The 17,847-nt window shown below is 44.6% G+C and overlaps 1 protein-coding gene across 1 annotated transcript in view; it reads right to left on the bottom strand.

The window, feature by feature from the left end:
• The window catches only part of LOC132782166 (caspase recruitment domain-containing protein 11), a 177,620-nt gene extending 160,720 nt beyond the window's left edge, over window positions 1-16,900 (bottom strand). The window contains exon 1 of the mRNA XM_067461883.1: window positions 16,787-16,900. The gene's annotated coding sequence lies outside the window, so the exon portion shown is untranslated. The remainder of the gene's footprint in view (window positions 1-16,786) is intronic.
• Between the last annotated feature and the right edge of the window lie 947 nt (window positions 16,901-17,847).

Raw genomic sequence — 17,847 nt, 5'->3', positions numbered from 1 at the left:
AAACATCAGGAGAGAATGCCTCTAGACCATGGCCATATAGCCCGAAAAAACCTACAACAACCCAGTGATTCCGGCCATGAAAGCCTTCGACAACACAATTTACATCGTGCTTTTCCCCAAACAGAGAATGCAAGGCAGCATAGAACACCTCAAAAGTACATTTTTTGGCCAAATAATGCTTAGTATAAAAATATAAAACACAATTAAATTGAACTTCTACATTAAAAACAGCTTCAAAAAGACATTCGAAACACAATAAAATAGTAGCAGCCTTCTTTACTTGAAAGCCTGAGGAACATTTTGTCAGTCTGCATGATATTGGAAAGAACTGACAAATTGTTTGCCTTAGGGTGCATCTACACTGTAAGAATTAATGCAGTTGGAAATTATCAAAGGTCTGGAGAACAAGTCCTATGAGGAGCGGCTTAAAGAGCTGGGCATGTTTAGCCTGAAGAAGAGAAGGCTGAGAGGAGACATGATGAGGGCCATGCATAAATACGTGAGAGGAAGCCACAGGGAGGAGGGAGCAGATCAGGGGTCTGGAGAACAAGCCCTATGAGGAGTGGCTTAAAGAGCTGGGCATGTTTAGCCTGAAGAAGAGAAGTCTGAGAGGAGACATGATTAGGGCCATGCATAAATACGTGAGAGGAAGCCACAGGGAGGAGGGAGCAGATCAGGGGTCTGGAGAACAAGCCCTATGAGGAGTGGCTTAAAGAGCTGGGCATGTTTAGCCTGAAGAAGAGAAGTCTGCGAGGAGACATGATGAGGGCCATGCATAAATATGTGAGAGGAAGCCACAGAGAGGAGGGAGCAAGCTTGTTTTCTGCTTCCCTGGAGACTAGGACGCAGAACAATGGCTTCAAACTACAAGAGAGGAGATTCCACCTGAACATGAGGAAGAACTTCCTGACTGTGAGAGCCATTCAGTAGTGGAACCCCCTGCCAAGAAGCAGGAATGTTGCATTCAAATCACCCCTGACAGATGGCTATCCAGCCTCTGCTTAAAAGCTTCCAAAGAAGGAGCCTCCACCACACTCCGGGGCAGAGAGTTCCACTGCGGAACGGCTCTCACAGTCAGGAAGTTCTTCCTCATGTTCAGATGGAATCTCCTCTCTTGTAGTTTGAAGCCATTGTTTCACGTCCTAGTCTCCAGGGAAGCAGAAAACAAGCTTGCTCCCTCCTCCCTGTGGCTTCCTCTCACATATTTATACATGGCTATTATGTCTCCTCTCATCCTTCTCTTCTTCAGGCTAAACATGCCCAGCTCCTTAAGCCGCTCCTCACAGGGCTTGTTCTCCAGACCCTTGATCATTTTAGTCGCCCTCTTCTGGACACATTCCAGCTTTCTTTTCCCTCCCAGAGCCCTGGGGAAAGGGGCGGAACCAAAAACCTAACGATGATAAGCAGGTGACTAATCCCATGACTGCAAACCAAAGGAAGCCACCTTATTGCAAAATGCATGAAACTTTGGAATACATGAAAACACTCAAAGAAAGAAAAGGAAGTTGGAGCTCCTGGTACCGCTGTACCAGCACAGGTACGAAATTGAGGAAAACCTTTCTGCTGGATTCCTGCCCTTCTCTCTCTTCTTCCCCACTATCTATTTTTATTTCCTTGCAGCTTCCACTTCCTCATGTGCAGATTTAATGATACGGTGCACCTGTGGGTAGGGATTTGTTGATATTTTACAACCACAACTATCTTGATTCCTTTTTTAAAAAAAATATCTAGATACTGAAGACATAATTGCCATTGGCTTTGATCCAGGAGCAAACATATTTGCTCAGATGTAACACTTTACTGTGTTTAAAACCTTCAGTGCTTTAATCTAATTTATTCAGCCTGTGTTTTCCACAACTGTCTTAAATGAATGTATAATTTTACATTCACAATTTACCATCAGCCCATCAATCAAATCTTATTTTGGTCATAGACCAGAACATATAAATACAACTGCTTTTAAAAAATGCAAGATAATAGACAAAATGCGATACAGTGCAAATCTAATAAGTTGTGTCTTATTGCATTTTTAACCACTGTGTTGTGTGACAGCGCGAGTGGTGCCACCTATGTATAGGACTGTTAGTTATAAGATTTAAACTGTTGTATCATGCTTAATCCTGCCCCTTTTACCCTGTTTATGTATAGTTGTATGGATTGGTTGCTTGTAACTGTCAATCAGTACTGTTTGGCTCCACCTCTTCCTGAAAGAGGGGAGAACTTCCTTTTTCTTTTCATTCTGCCATCAGAGTTCATACCAGATGGACATGAATAAGAGACCTGACTCTAAAGGACCCTGATTTAAGTTACCTCTTAGCACCAGTTCTGAGGTTTTTTACCCTTGGGACTCATGCTTTATGTCCAGGTCGTCCTGGATAACATTGAGGAGTTCCCAAGCGCCTTCAAGCCAGTTCTTTTGGCACCAGAGGAAGATCCTGAGTCTTCGAAACATAGGCCATCTGAACTGGGGTTGTGGTTTGCTCCGGCATTCACAGCCAATGAGGAAAGAGGAAACTTGGTGAGGCTTCTCAGCTTCAAACCCCTTGGACTCAGAGTTAATTGAGACTGTAATGTATGTTTTCCTTCACCCCTCTAAAGTTTTCCAGCTCATTGCTTTGAAGAAATGACTTTGTGATAAATAAAACTTATCTTGAGCTATTTACAGCGTTTTGGGTTTTTGGGAGTTCCAGTTTCCTATAGGAGGGCAAGAAGCAATCCCCTGGGGGAAAGATGCCATATCCACCCCTCCTTTATTGAGAATAATAGCCCCCAGGCACGACGGCACATGTTGCAAGCTACTTTGCACCTAAACATTGGGAAAGAATATGTATAGGTGTGTTGCGAGGTTTGGGAGCCCACAGGTGCAAAAAGCCAGACAAAAGACGGGCATGAAGGCATAAAGCTGTAGTGTTGTTGAAGGCTTTCATAGCAAGAATCACTGGGTAGCTGTGAGTTTTCCAGGCTGTATGGCCATGTTCCAGAAGCATTCTCTCCTGACATTTCACCCAGATCCATATTGGAGCCCCCGGTGGCGCAGTGGGTTAAACCCCTGTGCCGGCAGGACTGAAGACCGACAGGTCGCAGGTTCGAATCCGGGGAGAGGCGGATGAGCTCCCTCTATCAGCTCCAGCTCCTCATGCGGAGACATGAGAAAAGCCTCCCACAAGGATGATAAAAACATCAAAATCATCCGGGCATCCCCTGGGCAACGTCCTTGCAGACGGCCAATTCTCTCATACCAGAAGCGACTTGCAGTTTCTCAGGTCGCTTCAGACACGATTAAAAAAAAAAAACCCAGATCCATGGCAGATATCCTCAGAGATTGTGAGGTGTGTTGGAAACTAGGCAAGTGCGATTTATATATTCGTGGAATGATGTCCAGGGTGGGACATCACAACTGCTTGAGGCAATTGTGAATGTTGCAATTGGCCACCTTGATTAGCAGCCTGGGTTTGAAGCTATAAGGCTATTCAATGCTAATCAAGGTGGCCAATTGCAACAGTCACACTTGCATCCAACAGACAAGAGTTCACGTGTGTAAAAAGGCATTGAATGTTGGCCTCATATGTGTATTGTAATCCACTCTGTGTCCCCCCTGGGAGATAAAACAGAATATAAATAAAATGTATTATTATTGTATTTTTAGGGTATTATGCTGATTTAGAGATTAAAGACATTTAATTTGTGATATTTCCAAAGGGCTAATCAATAAAATGTACTGGTACTGGCATTTAATGTTTGTCTATTTGTATATGTTGCAATCTTCTCTGAGTCCCCTCAGGGAGATAGAGCGGAATATAACTAAAGTGTATTATTGTTATATTATTATTACATAAGGACAACCACCTCACCCGCCTTTTTTGTTGAGTTCCAGGGCCAGAGAAGCAGATGGCGGAAACAGAAGAACGGCCTGCCTCAGGGGAGCATGCTTGCTCCATCCATGTTCAACATCTACACAAATGACCAGCCACTGCCAGAAGGGACAGAGAGTTTCATCTATGCTGATGATCGTGCCATTACCGCTCAAGCAGGGAGCTTTGAGATGGTTGAACAGAAGCTTTCCAAAGCTCTAAGTGCTCTTACTGCCTATTACAGGGAAAACCAGCTGATCCCCAACCCATCTAAAACACAGACATGTGCCTTTCATCTCAAGAACAGACAAGCATCCTGAGCTCTGAGGATGACCTGGGAAGGAATCCCACTGGAGCATTGCAGCGCACCCAAATACCTGGGAGTCACTCTGGACCGTGCTCTGACCTACAAGAAGCACTGCCTGAACATCAAGCAAAAAGTGGGTGCTAGAAACAATATCATACGAAAGCTGACTGGCACAACCTGGGGATCACAACCAGATACAGTGAAGACATCCGCCCTTGCGCTGTGCTACTCTGTTGCTGAGTATGCATGCCCAGTGTGGAATACATCTCACCACACTAAAACAGTGGAGGTGGCTCTTAATGAGACATGCCGCATTATCACGGGGTGTCTGCGCCCTACATCACTGGAGAAATTACACTGCTTAGCCAGTATTGCACCACCTGACATCCGCTGGGAAGTAGCAGCCAATAGTGAAAGGACCAAGGCAGAGACATCTCCAGCTCATCCCCTCTTTGGGTATTAGCCAGCACGTCAACGACTTAAATCTAGAAATAGTTTCCTAAGATCTACAGAGACACTTGCTGGAACACCTCAGCAAGCAAGAGTCCAAAAGTGGCAGGTTCAAACCAAGAACCTCAACCAATGGCTGATACCAAATGAGAGACTCCCTACTGGGCACACAGAGGACTGGGCGACTTGGAAGGCGCTGAACAGACTGCGCTCTGGCATCACGAGATGCAGAGCCAACCTCAAGAAATGGGGCCACAAAGTGGAATCCTCGACATGCGAGTGCAGGGAAGAGCAAACCACTGACCACCTGCTGCAATGCAACCTGAACCCTGCCACATGCACAATGGAAGACCTTCTTGCAGCAACACCAGAGGCACTCCAAGTGGCCAGATACTGGTCAAAGGACATTTAACCAACTACCAAACTCACAAATGCTGTATTTTATCTGTTTGTTTGCTTTGTTCTGTTAGAAATGTAATATAATTGACTGGTTGATCTGACACGACAAATAAATAAAATTACATTGTAGAATTAAGGCAGTTTGACATCACTTCCACTGGCATGACTCAATGCTACGGAAGTTGTAGTTTAGCCCCTACCAAAGAGTGTTGGTGCCTCATTGAACTACAACTCCCATGATTTTACATAGTATTGAGCTATGACAGTTCAGGTGATGTCAAATTGCATTTATAGATGCACCATCATATCTCCGACATGAAAGTTGCCTACACTCAAAGTTAGGCTGCTGTTGAGGAACCTCAAAAGGTTTGGTCCCTGACCCTTGTGCATACAAAACCCAGCTGCAAACACAGCTCTGTTTCTGTCCTGTGCAAATAGTATATATAAAAATGCTCTGTGCGTAATGAGTACCTTAAAAACAAAAGAACCAATGAACAAAATCACACCAAATTTGGCAACAAAACATCTCACAACACCAGGAGTGACCATCACTCAAAAATTATGATTTTGTCATTTGGGAGTTGTAGTTGCTGGGATTTATAGTTTACTTACAATCAAAGAGCATTCTGAACTCTACCAATGATGGAATTAAACCAAACTTGGTGCACGGAACTCCCATGACCAACAGAAAATACTGGAAGGGTTTGGTGGGCATTGACCTTGAGTTTGGGAGTTGTAGTTCACCTACATCCAGACAGCAGTGTGGACTCAAACAATGATGGATCTCGACCAAACTTGGCACAAGCACTCAATGCACCCAAATATGAACACAGATGGAGTGTGGGGGAAATAGACCTTGACATTTGGAAGTTGTAGTCACTGGGATTTATAGTTCATTGACAATCAAATAGCATTCTGGACCCCACGAACGACAGAATTGGGGCAAACATCCTACACAGAACTGCCATGACCAACAGAAAATCCTTAAGGCCATCCAGTCCAACTCCCTTCAACAGGGCAAGAGAACATAATCAAAGTCCTCCTGACAAAGAGCCATCCAGCCATAGAGAGAGAGAGAGAGAAAGAGATAGATAGATAGATAGATAGATAGATAGATATGATTCATACACACACAGATATAGTATCATAGACTTGAAAGGGACCCTTAAATAAGGGCAATGATATGTTGCATATTCCAGGGTGGGCAAACCAGACACTCTCCACATCAACACTGACAAAGAAACAGCAATAAATACTGTTTACCCACAAGCAGAAAGAAATTACATATATTAGAAACCAACACTTTCTCATTACTTTATTTCCCAGATCAACAGACTGGGCCACAGCAACGCGTGGCAGGGGACAGCTAGTACTTAATAAAGTGTTTAATGTTATTATTGTTTTTACTGGGGATCTAATATTATGTACTCAGTCTGATGCTCGCTTTGCCATTCAGACCTTGTGAGGATTGCCTGCCGGATTTTGGTGTTTTGGCTTGCCCTGTTCCTTCCTAATTCAAAGCTTCTGCTACCCAAAGAGGGAAAAGATCTCTTATCTAATCCTGTTAATCATCCCCATCTTATTTACTTAGAAATGTTATTTTTCCTCCCCACTTTTGCTCTGGCTAAAAAGCACTTTGTGCAAACCGAGAACAAATTCTGAACGTGGGACTTTGGGGACAAACCCCCGCTCCTCCCAAAGCATCTGTCCATACAATGCATTTTTCCTCTGCGGATGCCCATTTACAAAGCCTTTTCTTCATAATCTTCAGACAATGCTATGTATATTTAACCTTTGCAACAAAAGCATATCAAATATTTGGGGCCGTAAGCTGCTTTACACTGGAGTAGGGCCAGGGTGGCTGGCGGGATGCTTTTGAGAGCAATCGTCTGGAGGCTTTGACATTTTTGATAACCTTCTGCTGATGGTTGATACGTCCCTTTCTCTAGACTTATTGTGCGGATGTATTGTGCCAGAAATGGCAACGGGCGCCTGGAAGAATGGAAAGTTTGCAACAAACATAACAATCCTTTCCTGTGTTCTTTTACTGCACAGTGCAGTGTTTGGTCCCAAGGATGGTGACATCTTAGAAACTACAATGGTGGAGCTCCATCGTCATAATTATGTCCCACTGAAACCTATATTTGACCAGTGTTTCCAAGGTGCCTGAAATGAGTGCATTGAGAAATGAGATCTGCATGTTGTCCGAGTCACTGGGTTCCTTTGATGTGGAGATACTGGAAATATAGATATTTATTGGGCCTGTGCATAAGACTGTAGACAGGACATAAATTCTGTGTGCCCAACGGGATGCCGGGGCTGCCTCAGATTAAAGGCCTTTGGATTTCCTTAAAACACAGTCTCTAGAATGTTTAAAGATTCAACAAAGTTCTTTATTAATGAAAACAAACAGGTACTTCAAGGCTTTCTTAACAGTCTATTGGCTCTTTCAATCTTGTCCACAGGGAACAGGCACTATCTTCATAAACTGTATTTTAACACTACCTCTGAGGATGCTTGCCATAGATGCAGGCGAAACTTCAGGAGAAAAATTGCCTCCAGAACATGGCCATATAGCCTGGAAAAACCTACAACAACCCTGTATTTTAACAAATGGGGAAATCCTTAACTTCTAATCTGGGCAGTCTGTCTTTACCTCTGTTGGCGTGGAGCCCCTGCACCCGATACCAACTACTTCTGGCTTCCGCGAGTGACCCTTACTAAGCAGAGCTTTGTAGACTTCCAGGGGAAAAGGAGTTCAGGTTTCAGTGATGGCTGACTGAAGTCCCTCAGCAAAGGAGCTGTAAGGCTGTATGATCCTCAGCCAAGCTGTGGGCTGTATATCTCTCCGGCCAAGCCGTAGAATACGAAGCTTTCTGCGGGAGCTCTTGGTATTATGTTCTGCATGAAAGGCTTCTCTGTGTGGACTGAACCCAAACTGGCTCCTATTCCCTCCAAAACCCAAAAAAGGGGGCGGGACCAGGGAACCTAACTATAATTGACAGGTGGCTTGCCCTATGATTGCAGCCAAAAGAAGCCACCTATCTGCAGAGTCCCTGAAACTTAGGACTACAAACAAACATTCAATGCCCTTCTTTGATTACAGACGATTTGGTGGCTTCAGTTGAGGCGAGGATTCGTGAGAACAGGCGCTTCACAATAACAGGTCTCTCAAACGAATTTCCTGACGTGTCGAGATCAGTGCTTTACAACATTGTTTCTGAACACCTAAAGTTTAGGAAACTGTGCTCCCGTTGGGTCCTGAAACTCCTAACAGAAAACCACAAAAACCAAAGATTTGAGTGTGCGATCAAATCAAATCGTCTGTAATCAAAGAAGGGCGACCAGAGCGGTCCTCATCATGGATGTTGTCATGGCCATCTTTGAATTGTCGTACCCACTTACGCACTTTGCTTTCACTCATAACAGTCTCACCGTACACTTCACAAATCTGTCGATGAATTTCTGCAGCAGGCAGGTTCCTTGCTGACAAAAACCGTATCACTGAGCGAACCTCACATGCGGCGGGTGAGTTGGTAATCTTAAACATTTTTAAAGCACAGAACAGAACCGTAAAGGTGAGCTACAGAGCGGAAACTGAGCACAGTTGTTCCCGAGGCATGCCGGTACACGACGCACGCGCTCGTTGCGGTATGCGCGCGAACTACTAGTGTCTACAACAAAATGGACCTTACTTAAAAAATACCCCTCGTATATGAGGGTTTTGAGAGACCAGTCGCTCTTGCTGCAATGGTATAGTAACGGTAAGGCCACAGACCACCGTATTTTAGTTCTTGGGGACCACTGGTGATCCACGGACCACAGGTTGGGCACCACTGGCATGGAGGAACTGGGACAGTTTTAAAAGCAACTGGAAAAATGGGGACAACAGAGGATCAACAAGGACTCTCCGTTCCAAATTGGGATAAGTGGAGGATGGGATAGTGTGGGCAAGTTGTGAAAATTATTAATGAGGAAGAGCATCCAAACTAGAAGAAGCGACAGTGGTTTGCATTTACCGAAGTCTCCACGATTCCGGCCTGCTTGAATTCTCTCCCTACCCTCTGGGTTAATTGACTGTAAACTACTTTTGCACTCTGAACTGAATTTCCAGTAATCAAAGTGGGCTGAGAACGAAAGGGGAAACTGGAGAGGAGATAAAAACTGGGTTATGCTTAAAATCAGCTGGAAAAAGGGGAACAATCGGGGATTAATGAGCACCGTCCCTACACATTCGGATTGTTGGAATGTATGTGGTCATGGCGTTCTTTTGTGCCCGCTCTGTGCCTCCTTCTCTCCACATTGATGCGGCTTCAAAACCAGTTCAGCACTCTGCTCTTTCACTGGTTTGACTCCGGATGAATGCAGTCGTTTCCCCGTGACTTATTTTGACTCTGAGAAAAAGGTTATCGCAAAGTCTGGAAACTCACAACTCTTTGAAACAATCAGTTAGACCAAGTGGAGTGATTGTTTTCCCTGCGGAGCCAGATAAAGAGTTATTATAAGCCCTTTTAAGTAAGGGGGCAGGTTGGGGCATGGACACTGGAAAACTCTGTCCTTGTTTTCTCCCACGCCAATGCACAAACGGAGGGGGGAAAGTTGCCCGAAGTCGAGAGAAAAGGCTTTTTTTCTATATACAACTCCTTGGCTTTGTGCCACAGGTACCAATTACGCACCCCCGAGGGCAACCCATTATAACTCCAAAAGCCTTGGAACAAATTGGAAACTGAAAGGCTAGCCTCCCAAAAATGTTCACCCCATTAAAACTATTGACCCAAATGAGAGAGGAAGGGGGGGGGGGGTGGGGAATAACGGTCCTGGGGGGAAGAGGCCGTTCACTCAAGGCATACACCTGCAAGCATCCCATCAGCCGGCCTGAAAATAAACTACCACACTCTAAAGGAAAGAAAAAAGAAAGGAAGGGAAAAACCCAGTGGATAAAAGACACTTTAGCTAACTCTAGCCAAGCCCAACAGAGGTCAATGTGCAATGGCCTTGTGAGTAATGAAACAGGACGAGGCTGGGAGCTATACAACTTGTTTACATGGTCCAGAGATAGGGAGCTACCTTATCCATCAGTTATCGTGACGGAAGGCTTCATTACGGGCTTTGACACGGAGGGAAGTAGGACAAGGGGCCTTGAGGGATCTCATATATCCAGAAAGGAAGGAAGGAAGGAAGGAAGGAAGGAAGGAAGGAAGGAAGGAAGGAAGGAAGGAAGGAGGAAAGGAGGAAAGGAGGAAAGGAAGGAAGGAAGGAAGGAAGGAAGGGAGGGAGGGAGGGAGGGAGGGAGGGAGGGAGGGAGGAAGGGAAGGAGGAAAGGAAGGAAGGAGGAAAGGAAGGAGAAAAGGAAGGAAGGAGGAAAGGAAGGAAGGAAGGAGGAAAGGAAGGAAGGAAGGAAGGGAAGGAGGAAAGGAAGGAAGGAAGGAGGAAAGGAAGGAGGGAAGGGAAGGTGATAAAGTCTGGCGTCAAAGGGACGGGAAGGGAAGGGAAGGGAAGGGAAGGGAAGGGAAGGGAAGGGAAGGGAAGGGAAGGGAAGGGAAGGGAAGGGAAGGGAAGGGAAGGGAAGGGAAGGGAAGGGAAGGGAAGGGAATGGAGGAAGGAGGGAAGGAAGGAAGGAAGGAAGGAGGAAAGAAGTAAGGAAGGAAAGGAAGGGAGGGAGGGAGGGAGGAATGAAGGAGGGAAGGAAGAAAAGAAGGAAGGAAGGAGGAAAGGAAGGAAGAAAGGAAGGAAGGGAAGGAGGAAAGCAAGGAAGGAAGGAGGAAAGGAAGGAGGGAAGGGAAGGTGATAAAGTCTGGTGTCAAAGGGACGGGACGGGACGGGACGGGAAGGGAAGGGAAGGGAAGGGAAGGGAAGGGAGGAAGGAGGAAAGGAAGGAAGGAAGGAAGGAAGGAAGGAAGGAGGAAAGAAGTAAGGAAGGAAAGGGAGGGAGGGAGGGAGGAATGAAGGAGGAAAGGAAGGAAGGAAGAAAAGAAGGAAGGAAGGAGGAAAGGAAGAAAGGAAGGAAGGGAAGGGAAGAAGGAGGGAGGAAAGGAAGGAAGGAAGGAGAAATAAAAGGAAGAAAGGAAGGAGGAAAGGAAGGAAGGAGGAAAGGAAGGAAGGAAGAAGGGAAGGAAGGGAAGAGAAGGGAAGGGAAGGAAGGAAGGAAGGAAGGAAGGAAGGAAGGAAGGAAGGGCAGAAGACAGATGGAACGGAACAGGAAAACATTGCAGTCCTTCTCTGAAAGAGCCCTGCTTGTCCCAGGTGGGTATCCAATCAGGGATCCTGCATGACAGCTGAAAACAGCTTTCTCTAACCTAAATTCTTCTTAAGGGGCATCCACATTGTAGAATTAATTCAGTTTGATGCCAGTTTAATTGCCATGGTTGAATGCTATAAGAACCTCCCAAGATCCTGCTAAGGATGTGTTTCCTAACCTTCCCAATGCCGTGACCCCTTAATATGGTTCCTCATGTTGTGGTGACCCCAAATCATAAAATTACGTATTTTTGTTGCTACTTCATAATGTTAATTTTGCTACTGTTATAAATCATCATGTAAATATGTGATAAGCAGGGTGTCTTTTCATTCACTGGAACAAATTTGGCACAAAGACCTGATACGCTGAAATTTGAATACTGGTGGGGTTGGGGTGATTTTGGGATGATTTTGTCATTTTGGAGTTGTAGTTGCTGGGATTTATAGTTCACCTACAATCAAAGAGCATTCTGAACTCCACCAGTGATGGAATTGAACCAAACTTGTCACACAGAACTCCCATGACCAACAGAAAATATTGGAAGAATATGGTGGGCATTAACCTTGAGTTTTGGAGTTGTAGTTCACCTACATTCAGAGAGCACTGTGGACTCAAACAATGATGGATCTGGATCAAACTTGGCGCGAATACTCAATATGCCCAAATGTGAACACCGGTGGACTTTGGGGGAAATAGACCTTGACATTGGGGAGTAGTAGTTGCTGGGATTTTTAGTTCATCTACAATCAAAGAGCATTCTTAACCCCACCAATGACAGAATTGAGCCAAACTTCCCACACAAAGGTTGAGCACCTGCCGTTAGCCCCAGCTCACCTGCCCACCTAGGAGGTTGAAAGCAGAAATGCAAGTAGATAAATAGGTAGAGAGGTAATAAAGGCGCCCTTAAGTACATCAAAGCTCCTCAGCATGGAAGATGGAGCGATAGCACCCCCGGTGGCCGGAGTCGAGCACAGCCTCCAAGATGCAAGAAATAACATGGGGAAAATCTGCCTTTACCTCTGTTTGTGTTGTCTGTCCTTGTTAATTATATAATTGGCATTGAATGTTTGTGGTACGTGTGTTCTGTAAGCCAGTCTGAGTTCCCTTCAGGGTGAATATAAATACTGTAAGCAAGTAAGTAAATAATAGCACGCTGGTAATAGAGTGGGATGGAAGTCTCTCATTTATAGGGTCAGCCATAGATCACCGTCAGCTTAAAGCCAATTAACAATAGCACACACTCAAAGGCAAATATACTACACATCTTCAGTCGCAGTACAAAGAACGGAGCTGCAATCCGAGACTGGGAGGAAACAGTGACTGTAAACGGAATTGTTGCTGCATAGTAAATGGGTGGCAATACTACGGGAAGGAAACAAGGCTGTGTGGGAGGCGAGAAGAAGGAACTGAAGAAGAAGAAAGATTGTGAATTAGTAACATCATAAAAAAGAGTATTTATAGAGCAAGACTTGTGTTTCATATCCTTCTCCGAAGAGGAACATGGGGGAGAGAGAAGGCGGTGCTTATGTTTATGACTGCAAAGATCACCTAGGCAGCTTCAACCAACCAACACACATCTTTATTATTAACTAATTTTATTTCATTTCTATGCCATTTCTATGTCTCCAGGAGTGGGACCCAAAAGTAGGGCAATGGCAACCCCCTTCTGAACAAATCTGGCCAAGAAAACACTAGATTTTGTCATTGCTATCGGGCAGAAAGTTCTTGAAGGCACCTGGAAGGTGGTTTAAGGGGCTTTGATCATGATGGACTATTACATCATCATTGTTCTGGTACAGTTGTACCAGGAGCTCCAATTTTGTTTGCTTTGCATCGAATGTTTGTTTGTAGTCCTAAGTTTCAGGGACTCTGCAGATAGGTGGCTTCTTTGGCTGCAGTCATAGGGCAGGCCACTTGTCCGTCATCGTTAGGTTTTGGTCCTGCCCCTTGCTCAGGGCAATTGGGAAGGGAAGTGGGCCATTTTGTTAGTCAGTCTCAGCCAGGATGTATAGGATGTGTGTAACTTCCCCTGTACAAAGGCTTCAAGCTTTAAGAATTTCCAGGGTTATAGAAATTCCAACAGAAACAGAAGGGAAAGAAATCCAGAGGAGAACAGCTTTAAGAGACTCCTAAGGAACTCCAGGGAAGCATTCCCTCAGCTTTGGGAATTTCCAGGAAACAGCCCTAAAGACTAAAGAACTCCAGCTGGAGAACATCCACTGCTTTGCTGGTAGATCCACTCGGTGTTCAAGAAGCAGTTCGGCCCGGTAGCGGAGCCCAGACCAGTGAGGGTTGGATTTCAGTCAGCCTGGGAGAAGTTAAAAAGGGGTTTTTCCTTTAAAGAAGAAGTTACTGAAGATAGTTCCCTGTCCTTCGTGGGCAAGTTTAGGAATTCACCAGTTCCCTAGAAGCTTGGAATTATTTGCTTTACTTTGCTGAAGAAAAGAGAAGTTCCTGTTTGATTGTTCATTAATAAAACACTTAGTTGTACTTCTCAAGCCATCTGAAGATTCTTTGTAGTGGAAACCTCTGAGAACTTCTCCTTAGGCCCCTGGCTTCCCGCTGGGCAAAGGTTACACATCCTATTTTTAAAGCCAACCAAGCCACCCAGCGGTGACAGAACAATCATCATCATCATAGAAGCATTGAGTTGGAAGAGACCTGGTGGACCATCCAGTCCAACCCCATTTGGCCAAGAAGCAGGAAAATTGCATTCAAAGCACCCCTTACAGATGGCCATCCAGCCTCCTCTTAAAAGCCCCCAAAGAAGGAGCTTCCACCACATGCTGGGGCAGAGAGTTCCACTGCTAAACAGCTCTCACAATCAGGAAGTCTTTCCTAATGGAATCTCCTTTCCCGTAGTTTGAAGCCATTGTTGCATTGCGTCCTAGTCTCCAGGGCAGCAGAAAACAAGACTTTTCCTCACATCTTTATACATGGCCATCCTGTCTCCTCTCAGCCTTCTCTTCTGAAGGCTAAACATGCCCAGCTCTTTAAGCCGCTCCTCATAGGGCTTGTTCTCCACACCCTTGATCATTTTGGTCACCCTCCTCTGGAAACATTCCAGCTTGTTAACATCTCCCTTCAATTATGGTGCCCAGAATTGGACACAGTATTCCAAAGCGGAATAGAGGGGTGATAATAATAGTAATAATAATATAATAATTGTGCATATCTGCTAAATAAGTTGGGGGGAGGCGATTTAGTAATTCTATAGGATCTTAACATGGATATATGTGTAATTTGGAGCCCCTGTATGTTTTCATCTGACTTTGAGGCTATAGTTGTACATTAGTGAAGCATGGACAGAACATGAAATCCTGGCACACATTGTTTCCCCTTTCCCAAATTTTAAAACAGAAGTGACCAAAGTTGGACCCTTGAGGTGCATGTTTCATGACTTTCCAGACTGCTAGGAGTGATTTGAATGTTGGATTGGTAATCTAGAATACCAGATTCCCCACTCAGAAATTGAATCCAACTGGGTGATCTTAGCCACACACTCTCAGCCTCAGAGGAGAGCAATGGCAAACCACTTTTGAAGAAATCCTACCAAGAAAACATCAGGAGAAGGTTGTTAGAAGTCAGAGCTCATTTGAAAGCAATGATAACCAATTAGAAGTTTGCAAATATCTCTTTGGACTGGATTGTTGTAGGTTTTTTTGGGCTATATGGCCATGTTCTAGAGGCATTCTCTCCTGACGTTTCGCCTGCATCTATGGCAAGCATCCTTGCCATAGATGCAGGCGAAACGTCAGGAGAGAATGCCTCTAGAACATGGCCATATAGCCCGAAAAAACCTACAACAACCCAGTGATTCCGGCCACGAAAGCCTTTGACAAGTCATGTCTTTGTACTGCTTAGGATGGCATTTGTTTCAACCAGAGAAATATACTGTTAGATACTTCTGTTTCTGTTTCCTTATTATTGGAGAGGGAGGGGTTTCCAAAAAGCTCACGCAGAAACTATTTTTCACGAGACACATCCGAAAACTGGTTGCAAATAACGGTATAATCTTGGAAATCAAAAGAGATTTGGGTGAGAAGCGAGAAAGTGTTGATGGCAAGGTGGGAGGGGAGATTTCAGGGTTATACTTAAGTCCAAAATCTATATAAATAAAAATGTAATGTTCGTTTGTGGGATTAGCATAACTCAAAAACCACTGGGCGAATTGACACAAAATTTGGTAGCAATACACCTCTCAGGCCAACAAGTGACCATCACTCACGAAAACACTGAAAAACACTGCAGAAGAAACTTTAAAAGGCCTAAAATAAAATGTACATTGCAATGCATATGCAAATACACAAATACATTGCAATGCATATGCAAACACACATGTGTACACAAATATATACAGACATATACACATAAATACACACACAAAGCACATATACAGAGACTGGGCCAAAGCAACTCGTGGCCGGGGGTGGGCAAATAGAATCATAGAATCAAAGAGTTGGAAGAGACCTCATGGGCCATCCAGTCCAACCCCCTGCCAAAAAGCAGGAATATTGCATTCAAATCACCCCTGACAGATGGTCATCCAGCCTCTGTTTAAAAGCTTCCAAACAAGGAGCCTCCACCACACTCCGGGGCAGAGAGTTCCACTGCTGAACGGCTCTCACAGTCAGGAAGCAGTGGAAATAGACACCAAATTTGGACACAATACACCTATCAGGCCAACGAGTGATCATCACTCATAAAAACACTGGAAAACACAGCAAAAGAGGCTTAAAAAGCCAAAAAAAACACACACAAAAATACATTACAGCGATGCACAGAAACCACATATATATGCAAACACACACACATATACACAAATATATAAACACATATATACACACACAAAACACATATACACAGACTGGGCCACAGCAACGCGTGGCAATACACATATCAGGCCAATGAGTGACCATCACTCATAAAAACATGGAAAAACACAGCAGAAGAGACTTAAAAAGTCCAAAACAAAAATTACATTACAACGCATGCGCAAAACCACATATGTACACGCAAACACACATATACAGAAATATTTACACACATATACACACACACAAACACAAAACACATATACACAGACTGGACCACAGCAATCCGTGGCCAGGGACAGCTAGTAAAATACATAAATAAGGAGATCGAGTTTATGTTTACTTTCAACAAGTACAACCTACGGACCAAGCCAACAGCATTTGCAGCCTCCTGTGGTGCAATGAGTTAAACCCTTGTGCCAGCAGGACTGAAGACTGACAGATCGGAGGTTTGAATCCGGGGAGAGCACGGATGAGCTCCCTCTGTCAGCTCCATCTCCCTATGCGGGGAGAAGCCTCCCACAAGGATAGTAAAACATCATCCTTGGGCATCGAACTTTCAAACGGCCAATCTCTCACACCAGAAGCGACTTGCAGTTTCTCAAGTTGTTCCTGACACAGAAAAAAAATATCCCACTTTGGACACAAAGATTGTAAGAGAAGAGGATGCGGAAGGTTGGAGAGGTTGGAAGAAATAAAGCCAAGTCGAGCCAGAAATCCTGCTTACCTTGCCAAGGTACCAGTTTTGGCTAGTTTCTAATCCAAGGAGATGTGTTTCTTGGTCTCTCTGGAAAGCCAGCAAAAAAGGAGACGGCTCTGGGACGCAGAGGGGACATGTCACATTCAGAAAGAGAGCAAGACTGGGAGGGGTTGGGTGCACAAAAAGGAAAAGGAAAGAGAAAGAAACCACCCAGGAAACCAGACTGTTCCAGACTTCGAAAGTAAAAAAGGCTGTTGGCTGGCATAGCATTCAGATAGACACCTTGTAGGTAAATGCAACTGGTTCAGTGGCTATCTGGAAAGGATTTTGGCTTGTGGTTTCCCCCTTTTGGTCCTCCAGATGTTTTGGACTTCAGTTCCCAGTATTTCCAACAAATGACCAAGCTGGTTACGGTTTCTGGAAGCTCTTATTTGCAGGGTCACTATATGGAGCAGCTGTTGTTGCGTAACTTGAAGTCTATAACACCTGTCCTTCGTGATCCTACCTTGTGTAAACCTCCACATTAAATGTTTCCACATAATGTATGTGGTTTATTTGTTACTTCATGAAGGTTGTTCTCAGTCTCTGGTTGTCTGACTATTGGTTTCTTTCTTACTTTGGTGGCAAGGTTGGGTTTCCCATTCTTCAAGAGTTGGAAGGCAGAATCATCAAGTTTGCAGACGACACCAAATTGGGAGGGATAGCCAATACTCCAGAGGACAGGAGCAGGATTCAAAACGATCTTGACATATTAGAGAGATGATTGGCCAAAGCTAACAAAATGAAGTTCAACGGTGACAAATGCAAGATACTCCACTTTGGCAGGAAAAATGAAATGCAAAGATACAGAATGGGGGACAATGCCTGGCTCGAGAGCAGTACATGTGAAAAAGATCTTGGAGTCCTCGTGGACAACAAGTTAAACACGAGCCAACAATGTGATGTGGCGGCAAAAAAAGCCAATGGGATTTTGGCCTGCATCAATAGGAGCCTAGTGTCTAGATCTAGGGAAGTCAGGCTCCCCATGCTCTATTCTGCTTTGGTTAGACCACTTTACCTGGAATATTGTGTCCAATTCTGGGCACCAC

The sequence above is a fragment of the Anolis sagrei genome, chromosome Y (genome assembly GCF_037176765.1).
Source record: "Anolis sagrei isolate rAnoSag1 chromosome Y, rAnoSag1.mat, whole genome shotgun sequence".
Lineage (NCBI taxonomy): Eukaryota > Metazoa > Chordata > Lepidosauria > Squamata > Dactyloidae > Anolis > Anolis sagrei.
Note: the sequence above shows the minus strand (reverse complement) of the source record. Positions and strands in the feature narration are given on the sequence as shown.